This window comes from Heteronotia binoei, chromosome 6 (genome assembly GCF_032191835.1).
Source record: "Heteronotia binoei isolate CCM8104 ecotype False Entrance Well chromosome 6, APGP_CSIRO_Hbin_v1, whole genome shotgun sequence".
NCBI classification, from domain to species: domain Eukaryota; kingdom Metazoa; phylum Chordata; class Lepidosauria; order Squamata; family Gekkonidae; genus Heteronotia; species Heteronotia binoei.
The window spans coordinates 5,636,457-5,661,605 of NC_083228.1; the positions used below are offsets into that span (position 1 = coordinate 5,636,457).

The 25,149-nt window shown below is 43.7% G+C and overlaps 1 protein-coding gene across 1 annotated transcript in view; it reads right to left on the bottom strand.

The window, feature by feature from the left end:
• The window catches only part of ZMIZ1 (zinc finger MIZ-type containing 1), a 565,771-nt gene that overhangs the window by 463,757 nt on the left and 76,865 nt on the right, over positions 1 to 25,149 (bottom strand). The window contains exon 2 of the mRNA XM_060241000.1: positions 9,138 to 9,265. The gene's annotated coding sequence lies outside the window, so the exon portion shown is untranslated. The remainder of the gene's footprint in view (positions 1 to 9,137; positions 9,266 to 25,149) is intronic.

A 25,149-nucleotide genomic window follows, 5' to 3' on the forward strand; every position in this document is an offset into this window, starting at 1 on the left:
TTAACATCTTTATGTGCCCCGTTGCCCAGATTGTCAGGAGGTATGGGCTGGGATGTCACCAATATGCAGACGACACCCAGCCGGATGGGTGGCCAGTCCGACTGTACCCCAGAAAATCTAGACCTGGCTCTTCTCTTCAGGCCATAGCATCTTGGCTCAGGCTGAGTCGGTTGAAGCTGAAGCTGATAAAGATGGAGGTTCTGTATCTGAGCCAGGGTGGTCCGGGGGGGGGGGAGATCCATCTGCCAGCTTTTGATGGGGTGCCACTAATACCAGCCCCTAAGGTCAAGAGCTTAGGTGTGCTCCTGGAGTCCTCTCTTACCATGGAGGCCCAGGTAGCAGCCACTACTAGATCCACCTTTTTTCATCTTCAGCGGGTGCAGCAGTTGGCCCCTTTCCTGGAGCATGACGACTTAGCAATGGTGAGCCATGCTACGGTCACCTCAAGAATAGATCATTGTAATGCTCTCTACATGGGGCTACCCTTGATGCTGACTCGGAAACTACATCTAGTGCAGAATGCTGCGGCACAGCTGTTAATGGGGCTCCCTCGATGGGAGCACATTCAGCCAGTGCTGAAAGAGCTGCACTGGCTACCTATTGTGTTCAGAGTCCTTTTCAAGGTGTTGGTATTGACCTTTAAAGCCCTCAATGGCCAGGGGCCTGTCTATTTGCAGGACCGCTTTTCTCCACGTTCCCCAGAGAGCACTGTGTTCAAGGACAAAAAATCTACTGTCCATCCCTGGACCAAAGGAGGCTAGGTTGCATTTGACATGGGCTAGGGCCTTCTCGGTGGCAGCACCAGAACCGTGGAATGCTCTCCTGGAGGCCATAAGGGCCCTGACGGATCTTTCTACTTTCCGCAGGGCCTGTAAGACTGAATTGTTCCAACAGGCCTTTGATATCTAGCGGGGAGAGAACTGCCATCCCACATCATTATAGAATTACTATGTGATCACCATCAGAAAAGAAGAACTCGCGGACTTCCAGGGTTGGAAAATGCCAAGCTGAATTGCTTCTCAGAACGGGAGCAGGCTGGGGCTTCTGTTCGGGGTAGTGGAGGGCAATTTAATGCCTACTGCCTTCTTTTCTCAGTCAGCGATCAGTCCAAGATATGCACAGGAAACTCTGAGGAGATTTACCTTGGCTAAAAGGGAGTCCCCGGGGGGGGGGGGCTCCTTTGAGGGGTCTGCGGAGACGAGTTGCATATACATCATCTGCAGAAGTTTCCAGAGTCATTTATTTGACATAAGCTCGACAGGATCCTAACCTTCTTTGAGACTGCTAAACACCTAAAGCTATACAAGACCGGTGTTGGATCTGGATAACTGCAGAAAAAGGTACTGATGACTACCTTCATTCCAGGACTATTTAAAGTTAAACAAAATAAAATCAGAAGGTGGGAAATAGAGATTCAGAAAGCTTGGAAGAAGAAGGGGAGAAGGGGCGAAATTTGAATTTTGTAAATTTAAAGGACAGTGCTAAAAAGTGGAAAAGAATTTATTGTTTTGTCTACTTGCGGTTTTGGTGAAAAAGCCCCATTGTCACAGATTTGCAGCTCTCACAGTCAACACAGGAAATACGTCAAACATCGCGAGATCTTTTTACCAGTGAAAACGGGATTTGGTGGCAAGAAAAGCAGGAAGTATCGGATGGAAAAGGGAAATCATTGAAACAGCTAGCCTACTCTAGGACTATAATATCATAGAAAAACATCGGCGGCCATTGCTAGGAGGTCAAAATTTAAACAAAGTTTTTAAAGTGTTCGGGACATGAAAAATTGGTGAAGCTGACAGTGGTGACAATTATAAGGTAAATACTATTGGACATTATTGCTGATAATTATTTTAGAAGCCTTTAGAAGGAAAATTTTTTTTAAAGGGAAGCAGAAAGTCGCAACCGCCATTTTGGAAGAAATAAAAACTTTTAATATCTGAGCCCAGGAGGCTCTGAGGACGGCGAAATTAGGCTTATTGAAAAGGGCAAACCTTAGTCTATCAAACCTGATAGTTTAAATTTAATTTGGAGAGGTCAAAATTTTTGGTGTTTTTTTAAATGTCAGAGCATAAGTTAACCCATGCAAGGACTGATTCAATGGAGAAAATGCAAGAGCAATTAGATGGAAGCCAGGATGATGAAAGGAGTGAGAGACATCATCATCATCATTTTATTTGTATCTCGCCCTCCCTGCCGAAGCAGGCTCAGGGCAGCTACATGATAACTGCTTCTAAAAAAGAAATTACAAAAGACATTGAAGAGCTAAGGAAAGATATAGAAGATCTCAGAAATGAGACTGTGGTAACATCAAAGAAAGAACAAGAGATGGAAAAGAGAGTGAAAGTACATGATTCCACCTTGATAAAAAGGCAAGAAAAGGTGGCAATTCATGACTGCAAATTGATGGAAACCCAGATACATCTGAGAGGAGTACCTGAGGATGAAGAGACAGATTTGAAAGGATATATAATAAGAATAATTGCAGAATTTTTGGAGGAAGATCCTGAAGGAACTAGAAGCATGTATGACTATATGTATAGAGTGAACTCACTATATGCCAAGAAAAACAATCTACTAAGAGATGTGGTTATAAGATATATGAAAAAAGAAATGGTGGGAAAAATCTTGAATAAAATTTTGAAAAGACATTGATAGTGGGAGGCAGCAGAGTAAGAATCATGAAAGAATTGTCAAGACAAGTGATAAATGACAGAAAAGCATACAAAAAATTGACAGAAAAACTATGTGACAATGAAATGAGGTATAGATGGATAATACCTGAAGGTCTGAGCTTTGAGCTGCAAGGAAAAAGGATTACAATTACAAGCACACAGGAACTGCGCAGGTTTTATGAAGAACATAAAGAGTTTGCACCATGATGGATTACAAATTATTATCTTGGAATGTAAATGGACTAAATTCACCACAAAAAAGAAAGGCAACGTTTCATTGGATTAAAAAGCAAAATTGTAATATAGTTTGTTTACAAGAAGTGCATATCAAACAAAAGGATTACAATTTTTTATGGAATAAACAACTGGGACAAGAATTTTATTCATTGGCTGAACAGAAGAAAAGAGGAGTGATTTTCTATATTAAACAAGAATTGGAGCCGAAATTAGTGTTTAAAGATAAAGATGGAAGACTTGTAGCGGTAGAAATAATATTAAATGCAAAAAAACTGTTGTTATTGGGACTGTATGCACCAAATGGTGCAAAGGATGCTTTTAAAAAAGACATTATACAACAATTTGATGAACTGACTTATGACCAAATTTTGATAATGGGGGACTTTATTGGAACAATTAAGAACACACTGGATAGGTCTGGGGGAAAAAATAATAAGGAAGGAAAATTGGCGAAGTCTTTTTTTTAATTGGTCAAACAAGAAAATTTGGAGGATATATGGAGGAAATTTAATCTTGAAGTGTGGGACTATACCTTTTTTTCAGCAAGACATAAAACTTTTTCCAGAATTGACATGTTGTGGGGCACTAAAGATTTCGGCCTTATAACAAAGAAAATAGAGATTTTACCTAATATTGGGGCTGATCATAACCCAATAATGTGGATTACAAAATTGTCTAAGAAGTTGAGAAGATGGAGATTGAATGAAGATTGAATAAAGAAATAGTGACATCTCTAGAAAATGAAACTAAAGGTTTCTTCCAAATAAACAATAAAGAGGATATAGAATTTCAGACGGTCTGGGATGCTTATAAAGCAGTAATGAGAGGAATATTGATTACATTGAATAACAAAGATAAGAGGGCAAAAGAAAAACAGATGTTGGACAATCAAAATGAAATAAAGGGGGGGAAAAGGGAACTGAGAAAAAGGCCAGGGAAAAAGAAAATTATAAGGGAGATTACAATATTACAAATGCAAATGAGACATTTGTTAAATAAAGCACTGGAATGGAATCTGAAAAGATTGCAGCAGAAATCTTTCGAAGGAGCAAACAAACTCAAAAAATATTTGGCCTGGCAACTGAAGAAAAAGAGAGAAAGTAAAATTATTAATGAAATTGTGGAGGATGGAAGAGAGGTGGTAGATCAAGAAGGAATAAAAAGAAAATTCTTTAAGTATTATGCCAAGTTATTTAAAGGTGTTAAAATAAGGAAAGGAAAGATGGATGAGTACTTACAAAAGATAAAAATAGCACCCTTAGCAGAAAATATGCAAAAAGTTTTGAACAATCCAATTGAAAAACTAGAAATTGAAGCAGTAATTAATGCAATGAAAAATAGAAAAGCACCCGGGCCAGATGGATATACAGTTAAATTTTTTAAAACACTCAAAGAGGAGTTAATACCGAAACTTCAGAAATTGATGAATGTGATAAGAACAAAAGGAAAAATACCAAATACGTGGAAGGAAGCTGTTATTTCGTTGATTCCAAGATAGAGATGTTACGAACGTAAAAAATTACAGACCAATTTCATTATTAAATAATGACTATAAAATATATACAAGAATCTTGGCAGAACAGTTTAAACAATATTTGATAAATTTTATAAAGGAAGATCAAGCGGGGTTTCTTCCAAAAAGGCAAATAAGAGACAATGTCAGAACTGTTGTAAATATTATAGAATATTATGAAAGATATCCAGAAAAGGAAGTAGCATTATTCTTTGCGGATGCAGAGAAAGCATCTGACAATTTAAATTGGGATTTTATGTTTGCAGTAATGGAGAAAATGGAACTGGGAGAAAGCTTTATAAGAATGATAAAAGCAATATATACTGAACAACGTGCAAGGCTATGTATAAATGCTGATCATACAAAAGACATGATAATCAGTAAAGGTACAAGACAAGGTTGTCCAGTTTCCCCACTGTTGTTTATAATGACTCTTGAAATATTACTGATGCAAATTCAATAAGATAAAGAAATAGAAGGATTAAAAGTAAAAGGATTTACTTACAAATACAGAGCATTTGCAGATGATATAATGTTTATAAATGAAAACCCCAAACAAGTCACACCTTTGTTATTAGCCAAAGTACAAGAATATGGGGAGTTGGCGGGACTTTGTATTAATAAAGACAAATCAAAACTTCTATGTAAAAATATGCAAATAAATAAGCAACAAGAATTACAGAGACTAACGGGCTGTGAAGTTACCTCCAAGGTAAAATATTTGGGTGTGGAGATAACAATGAAGAATATTGATTTGTTCAAAAATAATTATGAGAAGCTATGGCGTAAAATGGATGAAGATATGTTAAAGTGGAATAAACTTAATTGGGTAGAATAGCCACAATCAAAATGAATATTCTACCAATAATGATGTATTTGTTTCAAACTATTCTGATTGTGAAAGTCAGTAAACTATTTAATAGATGGCAAAGAAAAATTTCAGAGTTTGTGTGGGCGGGGAAGAAACTAAGAATTAAAATGAAAATTTTAACAGCTGCAAAAGAGACAGGCGGATTTCAATTACCAGACTTAAAATTATATCATGAAGCAGTTTGCTTAGTATGGATAAAAGAATGGATAATGTTGTTAAACAAAAAACTCTTAGCGTTGGAATGTCATGGAAATAAATTTGGCTGGCACGCTTATATGTATTATGGGGAAAAAAAGATAGACGGCTTTTTCTCTCACCGTTATATAAGAAACAGTTTGCTAAATACATGGATGAAATAGAAGAAATATGGAGATGAGAGAAAACCATTATGGATAGTCCCCGCCGAAGTGATAAAAATAACAGCTGAGACGGGTGAAGAAAAGTGGTTGTCATATAATGAACTATTAAAAATACAAAGTGGCAAAACAGAATTGAAAACTGCTGAAGAGCTGAATAATAAATATGATTGGTTTCAAATGCAACAAATAAAGAGCTTGGTGGAGAATGACAAAACTAAAGGAATAAGAAAAGAGCAAACAGAAAAAGTTCTGCTTGGAGACAATGAAAAATTAATTTCAAAATTATATAAATTACTTTTAAAATGGTCTATGGAAGATGAAGTAGTGAAATCTCAAATGATTAAGTGGGCAATTAATGTAAATAAAGAAATACAGATGGAAACTGGGGAATATTTGTGGAAGAACTCTATGAAGCTTTCGACGTGTCATAGTATTAAAGAGAACTGTTTTAAAATGATGGTATATGACTCCTAAGAAATTGGCAAAGATGAATAATAAGATGCCAGACAGATGTTGGAAATGTAAAAAACATGAAGGTTCTTTCTACCATATGTGGTGGACTTGTGAAAGAGCAAAAAAGTATTGGCAGATGATTCAACAAGAAATTTCTAGGATCTTGGGATATGAATTTTAAAAAGTTGCAGAGACTTTTTTTGGGATTACAAATGGAAAAATTTCCAAAAGAAGATAGAACTATAATTTGGTTCTTGCTTTCAGCTGCTAGGACATTATATGTGCAATTGTGGAAGCAAGAAAAAATACCAGAGAAATGGGATTGGCTTGTAAAAGTTATGACATGGAGTGAAATGGACAAATTAACAAGAATTTTAAGAGACTATGATTTAGAAGTTTTTAAGATGGAGTGGAAAAAGTTCAGAAGATATGTAAAAAAAGAGTGGAAAATAAAAGGACATTGGGCAATTTTTGATAATGATTAAGTCTTAGAAAAAAGAAGAATATTAATTTTTGTTTTTATTAGTTAAGGGTACCTTTAAACATTAGTACTTTAAGTAAATGACACCAGCGGGGGTCAAGTAATGGGGGGAGGGGTGGGTAGAAAGTAATATATGGGATAAAAGATAAAAGAAGTTATTAATGATGCAAGAAATATAATTTGTTACCATATGTTACCAAATAAAATTGTTTTAACCATGAAAAGAAAAGAAGAACTCGCTTATATTGCAGTGGTACAGCACCACGTAATGGTTTTAAATTGTAACTATGTTTTATTAATTTTAACTTGTAAATATGAATGTTGTTAGCCGCCCTGAGTCCACTTGCGGAGAGGGCAGGATAGAAATTTAAACTAAATAAATAAATAAAGTATTTTGAGAATAGAAGCTTTCAAGCACCAAAGCTCCCTACGTCTGATACAAGACGGAAGAAGGGAATGTTGAGTCTTGAAAACTTGTAACCTAGGGTTGCTAGTCTCCAGGTGGGGCCTGGAGATCTCCCACTTTTCCAACTGATTTCTGCCAGCTAGAGATCCCCTGGAGAAAATGGCTGCTTTGCAGAGTGGACTCTATGGCATTGTGTCATGCTGAGGCCCCTCCCCTCCCCATACCCCACCCTCTCCCAAATCAACCCCCAAAGTCTCTGGGAATTTTCAATAAAGACCTGGCAACCTTATATACTGGTCTCTTAAGATGCAACTGGACCCAAACCTAGCTCTCTTTTCTGAAAAAGGTATTTGTTGAACATGAGCAAGGAGGTACCACCACTGAAAGCTTGTTCCAGAGGCTTGGGGGCTACTGCTAAGAAAGCCCTGCAGCCCTGCAAATGCCAGATTCATCTTTTGAGCAAATGGAACTCTTAGCATAGCATCCTCTGCTCACACATCCGTTGGATAAGAACAACCACCTTTGTAAGGTTTCTTTTAGAAGAGGATAAGAGAATAAGAGATCTTAATTTTGTTTTTGTTTTCATTTATAACCCCATTTTTCTCCCCAGTGGCGCCCCCGGAATGGCTTAGATCATTCTCTCCATCATCTTAGCCTCACAACAGCCAGCTCAGGTAGGCCAGGTCCAGAGGATGCAACTGAACACCTAGGAAGCTCCCACTGTGGAGTGCACATTCAAACCTGGGTCCCCCAGATCCCAACCCAACAGGAAGAACTGCAGCACAACAAAACCAAGCAGGCCTCTGTGTGCTCTCCCACAGAAATTGCAACATTCTGTCCTCCTCCTAATGGGCAAAGTAAAGCATGAAGGCTGCGTTAATCGGCTTAAGCAGCTGTGGTAAATCAGCAGCATCACTATGAGCAACTGAGGGGTTGTGCAATATTATCAAAAGGAGCCTCCTTACCTGAAGAAAACTTCCGAACTTCCCTTAACTTGAAGGCAAAGGAAACCAAATCAAAACTGTGCCAACAGGGAAGCCAAGGAGGGCACAGGCCACAGCACACAACCACTGAGAGAGATTCCTGTTTGGTTGCTCGCCAAAAGCCTTTTTTCAACTCATCCCAAGCAAATTTCAGGACTGGTTGCAACCAGTGTTCCCCCTAAGCTGAGTTAGCGTGAGCGAGCTCACAGATTTTTAGCCTCCAGCTCACACATTTTTGTCTTAGCTCAGGAAAAATCACCCCAGAGCACAATAATTTATGCAGGAGCTCACAACCTTAATACCAGTAGCTCACAAAGCAGATTTTTTTGCTCACAAGACTCTGCAGCTTAGAGGGAACATTGGTTTCAACCCACACTAGCCCATGCTAAAATCGTGTGCTTTCCATCCTTTCATGTATTATCAAGAATTTGCAAGTAGTGGTGAGTTAACAGAAGATCTGTGGTACTGGGAAGGTCACCCACAACCCGAAGTTTAGCCAGCTGATCTTTCAAGATAGGGAAAACCAATCGTCCCATCACCAAAACATTTCCTGTTGCTAAGTTTTTAATTCAGAAGTTGATACCAACTATTTTTTAGGGTCTGCTTTTCGCTTGGACACTGTAACACACATTTTTTAAACAGTTTCATTATACTTTTCATGCCCTGGTTGGATTTTTAAGGCAGGATTTTAATTAACAGCTTCCATGGTGTTTTATGCTTTTATTCAGTCTTATTTTCTAAGCTGCCTTAGGGCAAATCCCCTGGTGAGGTGACGTAGAAATTTTCTGACTTAAACAAACGAAAAACCAATGAAAACAGTTTGGAAAGGATCAGGGGAAGGAGAGGGAAATGATCCTGCAACATATCTCCTGTCTCTTGATCGTGGATATGGGCACTTCTGGGATTGTTCCCACATTGGCCTTCAAAAAGAACACCGCTAGTCTAAGAAACACAGAGAGGTATACAAAACGCATTCAGAACTTTCATATCAACATATTATACATTTTAATGCACCAAAGGGAGGGAAGGCGATGGCCGTGAGCTCAGAGATGATATAAGAAGACATATTTCCACACAGACCAATTGAGAGAGGCCTCACCCATCTTTCCCACTTACCCCACAAAGCAGCTTAACAAGCAGAACACCGAAACAGACAAATAATTACCTTTTAACTCTCCGAAGAGGCTTCTGTCAATTAGCTTATGGGAGCTCTCTCTCAATGAGTGGGGAGAGGAGGAGGAGGGAGAAGACAACCAGGAGCTCTGTTCGCATCAACAACACAGAAGGTCTCTCCTAAGAAAGAGGAAAAAACCCAAAATAAAGCAATTAGGTGTCATATCTTTGCCTGAACACATAGGGTCGAACAAGAACTTTCAACATAAGAAACATCTCCGTCTTCCAGGAACGTGGTTCATTCTAATAACAGTTTATTTATACAGAAGACTCTAATGGGATCGATCCTCTAAATGCAGAAGTATCGCCATGAATGTTGGCCCCACATGGTCAGGAGTCACATTTGGCTAATCTGGTATCAAAGTATGAATTTGACATGTGCCCTTCTCAAAGAACGAAAGAGGCAAGCAGGCAGGCTCTGTTCATGCACAGAGATAATGTTTATGCTTTTCTTTTTTTACAAGCAGGTGGTTTGGGGCTATTACCCTGTTTCCTTAAATGTGAGACTAAGTACGCACACACACAAACACACAGAACATGCCATAGAACAAACAAAAAACAATAAAAGGCGGTTGTCTTAAACTGACATACAAGTTAGTTATGTGCAGTAACAACACATGCTTTGTGTATTTTTCTTTTTAAGATGGATGGTCTCACATTCTGGGTTGTCTTCCTCTAAAGTAATATTTTCGCCATTAAGTTATAGCCGTCTGATGGTGATCCGGTAGGGTTTTCAAGGCAAGAGATAAGCAGAGGTGGCTTGCCATGGCCTGCCTTTGCAGAGCAACCCTGGACTTCCTGCGTGGTCTCCCATCCCAGTACTAATCAGGGCTGACCTTGCTTAGAGCTTCTAAGATCTGGTGAGATCCGGCTAGCCTGGGCAATTCAGTGCAAGGCCCTCTCTCTTCTGACAGTTAGTCAACCAGGATCCACCCAGCTTAGCTTCCGAGAGCTGGCCAGATCTGGCTAGCTCCTGCGTAGCAACCCTGCATTTTGTTGGTAGACTCCCATCCAAGATCTGATGAGACTGGGCTTGCCTGGACCATCCAGGTCAAGTTCAACTAAATACAGTATCTGAATTCAACCCAGCAGCTACCTGGAGAGACAGCTCAATATAATTCTGATTTTGCTGGCAGAAACTGAGCAACAGTTGGCTCTTCTGAGGCAAACTGGTGATTCTCCAAGGAAAATGAGGGCCAGTCATCACATGGGACCAAATCCAGTACCCTCATCTGGGAATCCAAATGATAGCATACTAACTCAACATAAAATCAGATCTGGACACTCAAAATGTCCTCTTTTCATTGACATTGGCCAACCAGGACTGCTGGTATTTATATATTTCCTTCATTTATACCCTTTCTCTCTTATATAGCTGCCCTGAGCCTGCTTCGGCAGGGAGGGCGGGATATAAATGCGGAGAATAAATTAATAAATATACCCCTTATATGCCTTTCTCCCCAGCAGGAGTCCATCATTCTCCTCCATTTTTATCCTTACACCAATTTTACAGGCCGATTGAATCATCTACCGTTTTTGCATACAGCTTACCTAGCAGTCACAATCCTGTTCCCTCCGCAGCGTCCGGTCGGATTTCCCACCATCTGCGCCGGAGTTACAGGAAGTGCCGCAGCTTCTGCGTAGCAAACGTAAACTGGGTTTCAGCGGTTTACTTTTGCTACGCAAAAGCCACGGCACTTCCTGTAACTCCGGCGCAGACGGTGGGAAATCTGACCGGACGCTGCGGAGGGAACAGGATTGTGACTGTGAGGTTAGCTGTGTGCGAAAACGGTAATCCTTTGACTTTCTGCACCATATCTTTTTATCAACGTTTACAACGGACTAGGCTGCTAACAGAATTCCACCCCTGAAGCTCAGTGTATCCAAGTATCCCTTTCCCTTCTTCCACGCAAGCCAGCCTACCTCACAAGGTGGTTGTGGCAGGCAATGGATGCTGCTAAACTGGGATTCCTATGCTGATTCAACCCAACCATGCATGCTCTCAATAGAAACCAGGAGAAGCTAGCTGGCTGCAGAAAATAATTGCCCATCAGTAGAGGTACAGGATTCAATTGCTTGTGCTAATTGTGTTACCAGAGGGGATTCTAAGAGGATGATTCTAATAGGATCATTTACTCTTTTGACTGGGTCTTGTTTCCATGTATGGTTAGCAGAGCAAGGCCACATACCTGTCTCCTGCTAACTCTCTCTTGACCTTCCAGCCTTGTTTTGTAATGACTCCTTTTGTTTGCACTTGTTGCCAACTATGGCCTGGGGAATCCTTGAACATCTGAGGGCAGTCCCTATGGAGGGGGGGAATCAGGGGTGGGATTTCATCTAGAATCTCTGGTGTGTCGTAGAGCCTGCCTTCTGAAGCTGCCATTCTTCCCCCAGAGGAACTGGTCTCTCATCTGGAGATCAGTTCTGATTCCAGGAGAACTCCGTGACCCACCTGGAGGCTGGCAACCCTACTCCTGGGCTCTGGCCTGTGAAAGCTTATACCACAAACTGTGGCACCAGTTTTTAAGATGCCGCTACCTCTCTCCATTGTGCAACACATAATAAGGCCACCTCTCTGGGATTTACCACAATACAAACGGAGCGAAAGTGAGAAAGAGAGCGCCTGCATTCAGTGAGATAAATCAACTGTACCTTCCTCATTTTCATTATTATAACTCTGCAACACTTTAGGCGGCGTTATGATGAAGTCTCTCCTGACTTAAAAAAAAATAATAATTACACACAGACCGATACGGCAGAGCCAGTTAATAAAGTGCTGCACTGGTTAAAGCGGAAACACCTGAAAACACTCGCAAGATTTAAGTTTTCATCTTTCCAAGAGGTGGTGGGGAGAAGGGAGGACTGAAACAAAGGAAGTAAGGAACACTGAATACCTCATATTTATGTATCAGGTTTCGGGTATGCAAAGCACAAAGTGTGAATGTTCAGCAGTTCTACCACCACCCTGATAAAGGGTTAGAGATGGTGCACTTGGGGCCTAGGGATGCCAGTCTCCAGGTGGGACCTGGAAATCCCCAGGAATTACAGCTCATCTCCAGAGACCAGTTCCTCTGGAGAAAATGGCTGCTTTGGAGGGTGGACTCTCTGGCACCGCACCCCACTGAGGTCCCGTCCTCCCCAGGCTCCACCCCCAAATCTCCAAGAATTCCTGAATCTTGAGCTGGCTACCCTACCTTCCCCATCCCCCGCCAGTGGCCAGGGGTGGGGCTGGTAAACTTAGAGGGGCCGCTCGCTGATATTGTGTCTGAGGCGAGATTTGAACGAAAGCCTTGCCAGTTGGTTCCACCAGTTCTAAATGCGCCATGATCCTCAACATACTGCCGGTGGGGTACCTGCCTGGGTGCTCCCTAGTGCCCACTTCCTTCTTCCACAAGGCATCTCTTTCTTCAAAGCAAAGAACCAATTCCCAGTCAGTCTTGGCTTTCCTCCAGATCGCTGGAGAAGGAGGCACTTCACAAGAGCCCAAGAAGCATCCCCTTCAGGTCTGCAGGGAGCACTAAGGTTCCCAGCGGCAACCACCAGGAGAAAACCTAAAAGTGCTATCACAGAGCTCTAGGGTTTGTTGCAAGAAGCCACAGAGTTTTCAGTGATTCCTAGAGTGACGTCATGCCTCATCCGGGTATTCTCCCGGAAGTCACGTAACTTCAGACAGCAATTTTTTTTCCCTGAGTCCCAGTTAACAACAAGAGCTGGGGATGGAAGGTCTATATTGGTTTGTGGCAAAGAAATGTTTTGGGGGTACATTTACCACTTCTCCATTTGTGCTCTATCCTGGTTCAGAAGAAAGATGCTTTCACTCAGAGCCACATCGCGGTTGGGAAACTCCTGGAGATTTGCAAGATGGAACCTGGAGAGGACAAGGACTTTGGTGGGGTCCACCTTCCCCACAGAGTCCACCTTCCAAAGCAGCCATTTTCTCCAAGGGAGCTGATCTCTGCAGTCTGGAGATGAGCTGCAATTCCAAGGGGTTCCCAGGTCCCACCTGGAGGTTGGCATTCATAAGCCAAACCCAGATTCAAGTGACCCTGCTACACTGTTTTAAAATAAGTGCCTACAAACAAAATGCCGGTTGATGAGAACAGAACACCGGTCTGCACTGCACCTTATAAGCCAATGCATTTTCACCCCCTTGCAAGGCTGGGAAAAGCTCAACTTAAGCTCAATATGCACTTGCCCACCATGCGTAAGCAAACGGACACTACAGAACAGGGTGTTTGGCATGACAAGAGAACCCAAACGTTCAATCCAATCAAGTTTAAGTGATAATTGAAGGGAAAGCAGCTCTGTTCACCACCTTCCCAGAAAGATCTTGCAACTGTAAATTTTTCCCCTAATGGGTTTACTCCAATCGTTTCTTCCTAAGCCCATGCCATTAGCAAAAAAACGAGCCGGCAGCCAAATCAGCGTGAGCCAGGATTTCATTAGGTCTCCCGCTGAGCAGGGTAATTTCTGGTCAGCGCTTGGACCCAAAGAACCAAAATTAAATCAGGTGCTTCTGAACGAGGTGGGGGTGGGGATCTGGCAGCCTTGAGGATTTACTTATTCAGATTTACGGCCCGCCCCGCTGGCTCGTAAAAGCTTATGAGCCTTTTAGCTTTTAATCTTTCACTATGAAAATATGAAAAATAGATCTATGTAGCAAGAAACCGCCCCTCCCTCCACACGCACACAAATGCTATTTTAAAAAGCATCCACAGAGATGCTCCCATGAAAGTAAGCCTTTCATGGAGGGAACAGCCACTGAGAATATTGTTGTGTATGGGGACTGTCAATGCTATTTGATTCATTTCTACCCGTCTCCTCCATCAAGACCCAAAGCAGCCCACACATCATTCTGCTCCATCCCTTTTATCCTCCCCCGCAACTCTGTGAGGTTTGGTTCGCTTTCCCCCCACCACCACCACCAACATGAGCTTCCATGGCACAGTGGGGATTCGAATCTGGGTCTTCCAGATACTAGTCTGACAGTTAACCCCTGCACCACACTGCTATAACCGCTACAATTCAAAGTTCAAGGCAGAATCCCACCCCCACCCCCAGGAACCAGCCACATGGCAAATTAAGAACGACAATTTGCCGCTGATATTGATGGTGCTTGTAAATGACCACAGTATCTCTCTGGTGCACTGGCCAGGAAAAGCTTGGAGGAAAAACCAGAGTCAAGGCAGGCCCCAGAACAATGGATGTACCACTAAGGCCCTCAAGAGGCAGAGCAGTATAATGATTAAGAGCAGCACACTCTAATCTGGAGTTCCACATGCAGCTGCTGGGCGACCTTGGGTCAGTCACAGTTATCACAGAGCTGTCCTCTCAAGAACAGTTCTCAAAAAAAGTTCTCTCAGCCCCACCTATCTCACAGGGTGTCTGTTGTGGGGAGGGGAAGGGAAGCAGATTGTAAGCTGGGGTGCCATGCCTGTGTTGGGAAAAACCTGGAGACTTTGGGGATGAATCTGGGAGAGGGTAGGGTTTGGGGAGGGGCCTCAGCAGGGCACAATGCCGTAGAGTCTACCCTTCAAAGCAGCCGTTTCCTCCAGGGGAGCTGATCTCTGCCAGCTGGAGATCTGTTGTATAAGTGGGAGAGCTCCAGGCCCCACCTGGCAACCATAACTACTCTGAGACTCCAAATGAAGGGCGGGTTATAAATCCAATCTCCTCTTCTTCTACTCTGGCTTATAAATTTGCTGGTGGTTTAAGGGCAGCGTTGGGGGGCTGGAGTTTGGGGAAAGCTCAGCATGGATTTGATGTCATAGAACCCACTCTTTGAAGCAGCCATTTTCTTCAGAGGAACTGATCTCTGTCCCCACCCCCAAAGAGCTCCATCATTGTGTGCCATGCTTGGCACGATGATGTCAAATGACGTTGTCATGCTAGGGATGCTCTAGCATTCAGGAAAAAAACTCTATGGTACCACAGAGTTTTTACCTGAACTCTAGAGCAGTGTTTCCCAAAGTGGGCGATATTGCCCCCTGGGGGGCGCTGGAACGATCCAGGTGGGTGGAAGTAGCCTTGGGTGCAATTGGGGGGCGGTGAATAAAAATAAAAATAAGGGGGCGGAGGAAGCATAAAGGAAGAAGAGAAGAGAAGAGAAGAGAAGAGAAGAGAAGAGAAGAGAAGAGAAGAGAAGAGAAGAGAAGAGAAGAGAAGAGAAGAGAAGAGGGTGGTAGTTGTCAAAATATCACATTTCTGGGAGGTATCCAGAAATTCTAATGTAGAGAAAAATTTCCATTAACAAAGATAGAGTGTTCCTTTTTGTCTGCTAAAAAAAAAAGAATAAAGGTAGTCTCCTGTGTAAGCACCAGTCATTTTCGACTCTAGGGTGACATTGCTTTCACAACATTTTCACGGCAGACTTTTGACGGGGTGATATGCCATTGCCTTCCCCAGTCATCTGCACTTTTCCCCCAGCAAGCTGGGTACTCATTTTACCAACCTCGGAAGGATGGAAGGCTGAGTCAACCTGGAGCCGGCTACCTGAACCAGCTTCCGCTGGGATCGAACTCAGGTTGTGAGCAGAGGGCTCCAACTGCAGTACTGCAGCTTTACCACTGCGCCACGGGGCTACTTAGTGCTAATTCACCTAATTTGACTAGTAATGAGGACCAGAACTCCTTCCACTTAAAATATAAGAAGGATGCAGTTTATTTAGAGGTGTACAGACAAACAAGAAATACAGAAACAAAAAACCTTGCAAGCCTATCCTAGCCAATACTTGCTACAGCTAGCAGCTTCTCAAGGTTGCTTGCAGTTTCTCCTTCAGCAATACACTTCAAGTCAGGACTGTGGAAGCACTGAGGTAATTGCACAAACTTCTCTGAAGAGTTCCAACCTGCAGCTTTCTTCTCACAAGGTTTTCTGGAGAGCGTCAAGCTTCTTACAGTCCTCTGGTTACCAGGTAGTTGCTTCTGCTGATTTCAGCCAACTGCAGTGCCCCAGACACAAGGGTGTCTTCTGCAGGGGCAGTGCATGGGAGTAGGCAGGGTAGGCACAATCTCACCAGCCAGCAGGCAAGCCAAGAGCCCAGGGCGGCGCTGCCGCTTTTCTTTGCAGGGAAAACGTTGCCTGTGCTTGTCGGAAGCTTCCAAGGAAGCCTCCAAAGAGAGTCCTCTGCTGCCTCTGAGAAGCACAATGTTTGCCTTGTGAAGAAAAGTGGTGGTGCGGCAGCATTTGTGTGTGTGGCCCGGGACTCTCAACTTGCCTGCTGGCTGACGCAATGATGTCATCACCGGTGCATGAAGAATATCCCCCCTTAGGAGCACACGGGGAGGCACGCCTAGGGCGGCAGAACCCCTAGCGCCAGCACTGATCTTCTGCTCCTCTTCTTGAGTTTTGATATTTTACTAATCCACTTATATCCCTGACTGGCTGTCAAAGTGCTAGAATTGTGCAACCAATCATTGGTACAAAACAACCAATGTATCTGGGCCCATCTAGATCTTCTCCTGTCAAATACCTGTCAAACAAGGTGGCCTCCTGTCAGTTGGAATTGACAGGTGTTTATTATTTTACAAGTGTTTGCCATTAAGAACATGGCCTCTAGGCTTACTTAAGCTGATAGCAACTCACACAAACACTTAGAAGTTGGGTATTGTCATTTTCCAGGTAATGATGCAGACAAACACTTACACCCATGGTTGATGAAACACTCAATTTCTTGACAGGAGGCTTCTGTGACATGTGGGTGGGGCACTATGGCAGTCTAGTCTGCCCTCCCAACCCAATCCTGTAACTATGACACAGTCATTAAGAAACTAAGCAATGACCAACTGGCATTACATCAAAGAAGCCTTTCTCTCTCTATCTCCATAGTAGTAAAGCCTCTTCAAAGAAACTTCCTTATTCTTTCATGTCATTCCAGAAGCCGTTAAGTGTTTCCTGAATTGCCTGAAGCCAGGAGCCCACTGCTGGCTGCCTGCTCCATTCATTACTTCATGTTTCCCATGCTCTGACCTTACTTCCCATGGAACTGACTGAGATAAACAGCTGCTGCTTCAAATACTACTCTAATCTCTGTACTGCTGATGGTATGTAATGATTTCAAAATTAAAGAAAATGCAAAAGTGGCTTTTCCCCAACTATTCATGTGGGGGTAGAGTTCCAGAGTCTGACTCAATAAATATCTGGAGATTTTGGGGGTAGAGCCAGGAAACCTTGGGGTGGAGCCAGGAGCAAGGCTGTGACAAGCACAACTAAACTCTGAAGGAAGTTCTGGCAATCACATTTAAAGTGACTACACATTGTTTAAATGCCTTTCTTCCATTTGAAACAATGAAGGATAGGGGTCCTTCTTTGGGGCCTCATAGAAATGGACCCCCTAGTACAACTGTTTTGAAACTTGGTGCTTTGAGTAACGGCACTGGTGAATGCTATGCTGAACATTTGGTGCCTCTGCCTCAAAAAACAGCCCTCCCAGAGTCCCAGTTATCCATGGATCAATTCTCCACTATACCCTACTTTTATTTTAATATTATCCTTTGTTATCTTAATTTTCTGTATGTATATCTGTGTTGGAGACTGCAGGGCTGCCAGTTTGTTGGAACTGAATCTATTTGAAAGAGAAGTGGATGAGCAAGAATGAGAAATAGGACTTAACTGACCACAACGTTTGCAAGCCAGAACTAACTGGTGAATTGAACTCAGACTGCCCGTTGCTTTTCCATTTTACTGCTACATGCATCTCCATTGGTTTTATCTCCATTGGTTTTGCTGCATTGTTCTGTATGACGGAAGTGATGCATTGTATACTATATTTCAATTGTTGTTACTTGCCCTGAGCCCACTTGCAAGGAGGGTGGGATAATAATTATAAAGAAATTCCAAAAGTTCTCTGTGTATGCAAATGTTACTATGGTTGGTTTTATAAAATAATTTTAGAATTTCAAGCTTCAAAGTGTCTTGTTTACAACATCCTTGTTTACCCTGTGTGCAAATATGTCACTGAATCTTTTAGTCCACTTCTTAAAAGTCAATTTCCAGTAGGGCGCCGATCATTTTTTTTTCTGAAAAGGGGGCGTTTGGCTAAATAAGTTTGGGAACCTCTGCCCTAGAGCATCCCTGGGTATGGCATGACATACCCAGTGCAATGGCGTCACTTCCGAAGCCAAGGTAGGGCTTGGCAACCCTAGGGCACAGTGCCATCGTCATGCCGATGTCAATATGGTTCCTCTGACCAGGATGGCCCTGGCTACTCCTGGAAGCTAAGTCGTGTCGGCCTTAGTTAGTACCGGGATGGGTACTAAGGAAGTCCAGGGTCACTACCTGGACAGAGACAGGCAATGGTCCAGGGTCACTACCAGAGGCAGGCAATGGCAGACCATGTTTGAACAGGAATTCGGGGGCTAGCCTTACAGTGGCTTTCCTCCTTCCTTGAAGGCCGGGGACAAAGGGTGGCGGTTGGAGGAGAGATGTCCCAGAGACACCTACTTAACTGTGGGGTGCCTCAAGGGGCAGTTCTCTCCCCGATGCTGTTTAATATCTTTATGCGCCCCCTTGCTCAGATCGCCCGGAGACATGGGCTGGGTTGCCATCAGTACGCTGATGACACTCAGCTCTATTTATTGATGGGCGTCCGGACCGCCTACACCCCTATAAATTTGGACCGGGCGCTGCAAGCCATGGCAGACTGGATTAAGCTGAGTGGGCTGAAGCTGAACCCAGCGAAGACAGAGGTCCTTTGCATGGGTCGCGGCGAGCTAGGGGGGGGAGATCTCCCTACCGGTCTTTGACGGTGCGTCACTGATACCAGTGCACAGGTTCAAGAGCCTGGGAGTGCTACTGGAGCCCTCCCTGACAATGGAGGCACAGATAGCAGCCACTGCTAAATCCGCCTTCTTCCATCTTAGAAGGGCGAGGCAGCTGGCCCCCTTCCTAGAATGTAGCGACCTAGCAACAGTGATCCATGCAACGGTCACCTCGAGATTAGACTACTGTAATGCCCTCTACATGGGGCTGCCCTTGTGCCAAACTCGGAAATTGCAGCTAGTGCAGAATGCGGCGGCCAGGCTGCTAGTGGGACTACCTCGGTGGGAACACGTGCGGCCTGGGCTGAGGGAGCTGCACTGGCTTCCAATTGTATTCCGAGTTCGCTACAAGGTGCTGGTTATTACCTTTAAAGCCCTATATGGCCGAGGACCTGCCTACCTTAGGGACCGCCTCTCTCCATATGTTCCCCAAAGAGCACTGAGATCCAGCTCCCAAAGTCTCCTAAAAACCCCTGGACCAAAGGACGCCAAACTGAAAGTAAGGAGCGAGCAGGCCTTCTCAATAATGGCCCCCCACTGGTGGAATCAGCTACCGGAGGAAGTGCGAGCCCTGCGGGACTTTAACCAGTTCCGCAGGGCTTGCAAAACTACCCTCTTTCAACAAGGCTATAAGGAACCCTGAAAGTGACATCTAGCCATCTGGATATATATCTCACTGAAATGTAGCACCTCTAATTTATTGTGGTTTTTAAATTTTATGTAACTGTTTTTAACTGTATTTATTAACTGTATTTTATCATATGAACTGTATTATAATCATGGTACTTCTTGTTAGCCGCCCTGAGCCTGCCTCGGCAGGGAGGGAGGGATATAAATAAAATTTATTATTATTATTATCATCATCATCTCTGGTCTTGAAAACCCTACAGGGCTGCTATAAATTGGCTGTGACTTGTGACTTGATGGCACTTTCCACCCCACCCCCACTTTCTGTCTAAATCCAGAGAGGCAGCAACAGACTCAACCAGCGTCTGGAGACAGGAAAATTCACTGTCAGGAGACAGGGAAAGGCCTAAGAGTTAATAAATTGAAACTCAATCCAGACAAGTAAAAGTGCTGTAAGCAGCAAATAAAGCTGATTCAGGAACAAGAGCTTCACCTCACCTAGCTGAGGTTAGGTTCACAGCTCAGAGGCACTTCTGGGTTCTTCTACATGGTCATTAGACAAACAGGTTTCAGAGGCTGCCTGGAACTCCTTTTACCAGCTGAAGCCAGTTTGCTGGCCCATCTGTTCCCAGAGAAGGCTAATCTGAATACAGCCACATAGCAGATGACTATATGGCTCTACATATTGGGCTGCCCTTTGGAACTTCAGTTGGTGCAAAATCTGGCCATAAGGAACCTTATGGGGATATGCAAAATCCAGTAGAGCCAGTGCTTCTTCAATAGCGCACATTCACAATTTGTTTCTGGACTCTGTTCAATGTTCTGTTTTTCACCTTTAGGAACCCTAATGGCTTGGCTCCTAAAGGACTGCCTCTACCACCCTACCTGGACTTCGAGATCCATGCACTTTGCCTTCCCCTAAGAACCATCCTTAGCAGAAGTTAGGTTTGGTGGTACCATCCCCGGATTGTAGGCCTCTTTTACCCTTGAGAGATGAAGTTGGCATCATCCTTCCAGGCCTTCTGGATGACCCTGAAGACGCCTTTCCTGGAAGACCTTCAAATCAGACTGAAATTGAGATAGTGCTTGTCTAAGTTTATCCCCCTGAACTTATTTTATGCTAAACTGATAATACATTCTATAAGCAACTGTGTGTGTTTTGTTCTTAAAACACCTGAAGGACCTTTGGGTGGAAAGGCGGTCTCGAAAGAGGCTGACCAAATCAACCAGCCATAATGAAACACTGTGCAATAAGAGTGGCAGGTAAAGGTGACTTGCCCCAACCTGGATAGTACAGCTAGCCTGATCTCATCAGGTATCAGAAGCTAAGCAGGGTTGGCCCTGGCTAATATTTGGCTGGGAAACCAGGATTGCTATGCAGAGGCAGCCAACAGCAAACCACCTCTGTTAGTCTCTGGCCTTGAAGCCCTCTGGGGTTGTCACAAGTCAACTGTGACCTGAGAGCAAAACAAACACCACCATCACCAACAAGAAAGAAGAAGCTGCAGATTTATACCCCGCCCTTCTTTCTGAATCAGAGTCTCAGAGCGGCTTACCATCTCCTTTATCTTCTCCCCCCACAACAGACACTCTGTGAGGTGGGTGGGGCTGAGAGGGCTCTCACAGCAGCTGCCCTTTCAAGGACAACCTCTGTCAGAGCTATGGCTGACCCAAGGCCATTCCAGCAGCTGCAAGTGGAGGAATGGAGAATCAAACCCGGTTCTCCCAGATAAGAGTCCACACACTTAACCTGTACACCACTATAGACTTAACCACTATACACTTAACCACTACACCAAACTGAAACAGATTAACAAAGCCAGAACCATACCCAGAGAAAGCTTTGCCAGTTTTCTTCCATTTCAAAATATTTGAAGACATGTGAGCAGGGCTTTTTTTGTATCAGGAACTCCTTTGCATATTAGGCCATGCCCTCCTGATGTAGCCAATCCTGCAAGAGCCTGCAGGGCTCTTCGTACAGGGCCTACCATAAGCTCCAGAAGGATTGGCTACATCAGAGGGGCATGGCCTAATATGCAAAGGAGTTCCCGCTACAAAAAAAGCCCTCCGTGTGAATACACATGAAAGCTCATACCTTGAATAAAACTTTATTGGTCTTTGTTGGACCCAAACTTTATTCCAGAGAAAGCCTGTTAAGGACAGGCCAAAAGAGATAATAACAGAACACCACTAGTAGTCACATAGAGCTCTCAACTGAAAACAGTTTAATGTAGATATTGATAAATAATGACATATTTCACAAGCACTGGGGGGGGGGGGCAAAACTTTTCTTGCAATGCATACAGACAGCCCCCCGATCTTAAACAACTCCCCAATCTTAAACAACTCCTTCGAGAGCCAGTTTGGTGTAGTGTTTAATTGTGCACATCTATCTGGGAGAACCGGTTTGATTCCCCACTCCTCCACTTGCACCTGCTGGAATGGCCTAGGGTCAGCTATAGCTCTGGCAGAGGTTGTCTTTGAAACGGCGGCTGCTGTGAGAGTCCTCTCAGCCCCACCCAACTCACAGGGTGTCTGTTGTGGGGGGAAAAGATAAAGGAGATTGTGAGCCGCTCTGAGACTCTGAGTGGACGGCAGAATATAAATCCAATGTCATCTTCTTCTTCCCCACAATAATACAGCATCTAACTTGAACACTGATGAGCTTGCAAGAAGCCCAGATGCCAACTTTGCTGCCACGTACACCCAAAGCAATGCAATCACTGAACCTAACAACATCAACTATGCCATCTCAGACCCCTTCACTTGCCCATCTTCTCACGCTGTATGTGTCATTAAGAGCATATGCCGTTAAATCCCAACAATGCCCTTTGGTTCTCACACAGGGCAAACCAGTCAAACCCCGCGCCAAAGGATAAATGGACACAAATATGACATCAAGAATCATAAGACCGTGAAACCTGTAGGAGAACACTTCACTCTTCCAGAACATTCAATGGGTGACCTCAACATAGTTGTTTTGTTGCAAAGGAACTTCAGGAACAGACTAGAAAGAGAAAATGCTGAGTTGCAAGTTATTACAACACTCAGAACAATGGAACCCCCAGGATTTAATAATATATTGGTTTCTTATCTCATGACATATGCTAACCTCGTTCACATGCTCACCTCATTCAACGCTTAGCTCAGTCCTTATCTCTGTATTCCCACAAATCCTCCAGAAGGAGGGATAATTTTAATAATTTTGTTAAGAATGATTTAAGTATATCCATGGTCTTGTGTTCCTTTATATTGTTCACAGAATCATAGAGTTGGAAGGGACCTCCAGGGTCATCTAGTCCAGCCCCCTGCACAATGCAGGAAACTCACAAACACCTCCCCCTAATTTCACAGGATCTTCATTGCTGTCAGATGGCCATTCAGCCTCTGTTTAAAAACCCTCAAGGAAGGAGAACCCACCACCTCCTGAGGAAGCCTGTTCCACTGAGGAATCGCTCTAACGGTCAGGAAGTTCTTCCTAATGTTGAGCCGGAAACTCTTTTGATTTAATTTCAACCCGTTGGTTCTGGTCCTACCTTCCGGGGCATAGAAAACAATTCCACAGCATACGACAGCCCTTCAAGTACTTGAAGATGGTGATCATATCATTGTTGCTTTGCATACTGTGGTGCTCATTTCGTGATAAGCTCCAGATGATGGCTGAAGACCTCCTGCTTTTACAATGGATCCCCAGGTGACAGAGATCAGTTCCCCTGGAGAAAATGCCCACTTTAGAAGGTGGACTCTATGGCATTAGAGACCCTCCCCTCCCCAAATCCCACCCTCCTCAGGCCTTACACCCAAAATCTCCAGGTATTTCCCAACCCAAAGGGGGCAGCAACCTGTTTGTCAAATACAGAAAAGAGTTCCCAATAACACAATGTATACCCCCAAGGAATGGTTAAAGCTCCTCTGAAAGGCAATTTAAAGCATCTGAGATGGAAGCAACCCAATAGGGTTGCCAGGTCTGTGTTGGAAAATACCTGGAGACTTTGGGAGTGGATCCAGGAGAGGGGAGGGTTTGGGGAGGGGAGGGGCCTCAGCTGGGTACAATGCCATAGAGTCCACCATTTTCTCCAGAGGAGCTGATCTCTGCCAGGTGGAGATGAATTGTAAAAGCGGGAGATCTCCAGGCCCCACCTGGAGGCTGGCAGCCCTACAACCCAACGAAACCATCAGAAAAACCTCAAAATGTAAATCGAGATCCTCCGGTTTAACGGTGCTAATCCCAGAAATAACCCCATAAACAAAAATGGAAGGAGCACTGCAATTAGAGAAAAGGGTAAATGCTACACGGGACAGAGAATATTGCAGGAAGTTTAACTGCGTTTATAGTATTTAAATCTTTTTCTTTTACATTTTAAGGAAGGGTAGAAGAGGGATGTTTAAAAATAAGGAAAAGCCAAATATTAAAACAATGGATTTGTTTCATGGGTCTCCGTTAGCTCCTCACTGGGGGAAAGGTTACATCGTTTCACTTTGTTTTTTTTAAGAAAGGGTTAATCTTTCACAGGATCGCTGCCTGTTTTGTGCCTGGCCCAGGTTGTGCCCTGGAAGGGTGCCCCAGCCGCCCCACCCTGCCTTGCGCTACAGAACAGGACTGCCAACTTTGGCATCTGACTGAACGCTGAACTTTGGAAGAACTCAGGAGCAACATTCTTCGGCAAGTTGCAACCTTAATCCAAAGCTCCTCTTGTATTCTGACGGAGGGGCAAAGGATGCTTGTGACCGGTGAACCAACAGCGCAAAGCAGCCAGGTCATGGGGCCATTATTTTGGGGAGGTAAAAAAAGTTCCCATTAGCAGTCGCTGCTTCAAACTTTATATGAACAGGGGAAAGAGAAATCCTTCAAGGACCTCCCAAAGAGCATTTTAATCATTAAATATCTGAGCCTCTTTAAATTCAGAATGGTTTCAAAAACAAAAACAAATCAACCCCAGGTACCATTTCTTAAAAATACGCACAGTAAGTGCATTAAATTATTGATACCCATTAAACTGGGGGGGGGGGGGGGGGGAGAGAGATTAAACCAGCTCTTGGCTTTCGTTAATCATTAATGGAGTTTCCACTGGAGCATTTCACTGGGTAGATATCGCATTGTGCAGTGCGCAGAACACAAAACCTGGGAGGCATGAATTTATTTTTGGCAAAAATAAAAAAATTAAAAGGAGGCAAGCAAACTCTGTGGCGCTAAAAACAACAAGAAGCAGAAGGGGAACTCGGGAGCAACTGATCGAGCCTAAGGTACCAACAAGCTGTATTATGGCTGCTAACAAGCTGGAATAGGAAGATTAATAAACCAGATAAATAATAATCACAATAGCCTCCTGGTGAGGGGCTCAGAATTCTCCCAGAATTACAAGCGATCTCCAGGCTACAGAGATCAGTTTCCCTGGAGAACAAATAGCAGCTTCAGAGAGTAGAAAAATTATTATTTGCCACAGCATTATTCGCTCCCAAACTCCCTTCCCCAAATTCCACCCTCCTCAGTCTTCACCCCCAAATCTCCAAGGATTTCCCAACTCAGAGCTGGCTACCCTATATCAACACTACACTGAATTTTAACTCTTTTCGCCTGTTACACAGCAACAAACTCATCCTTGCTGCCCCCTGCGTACA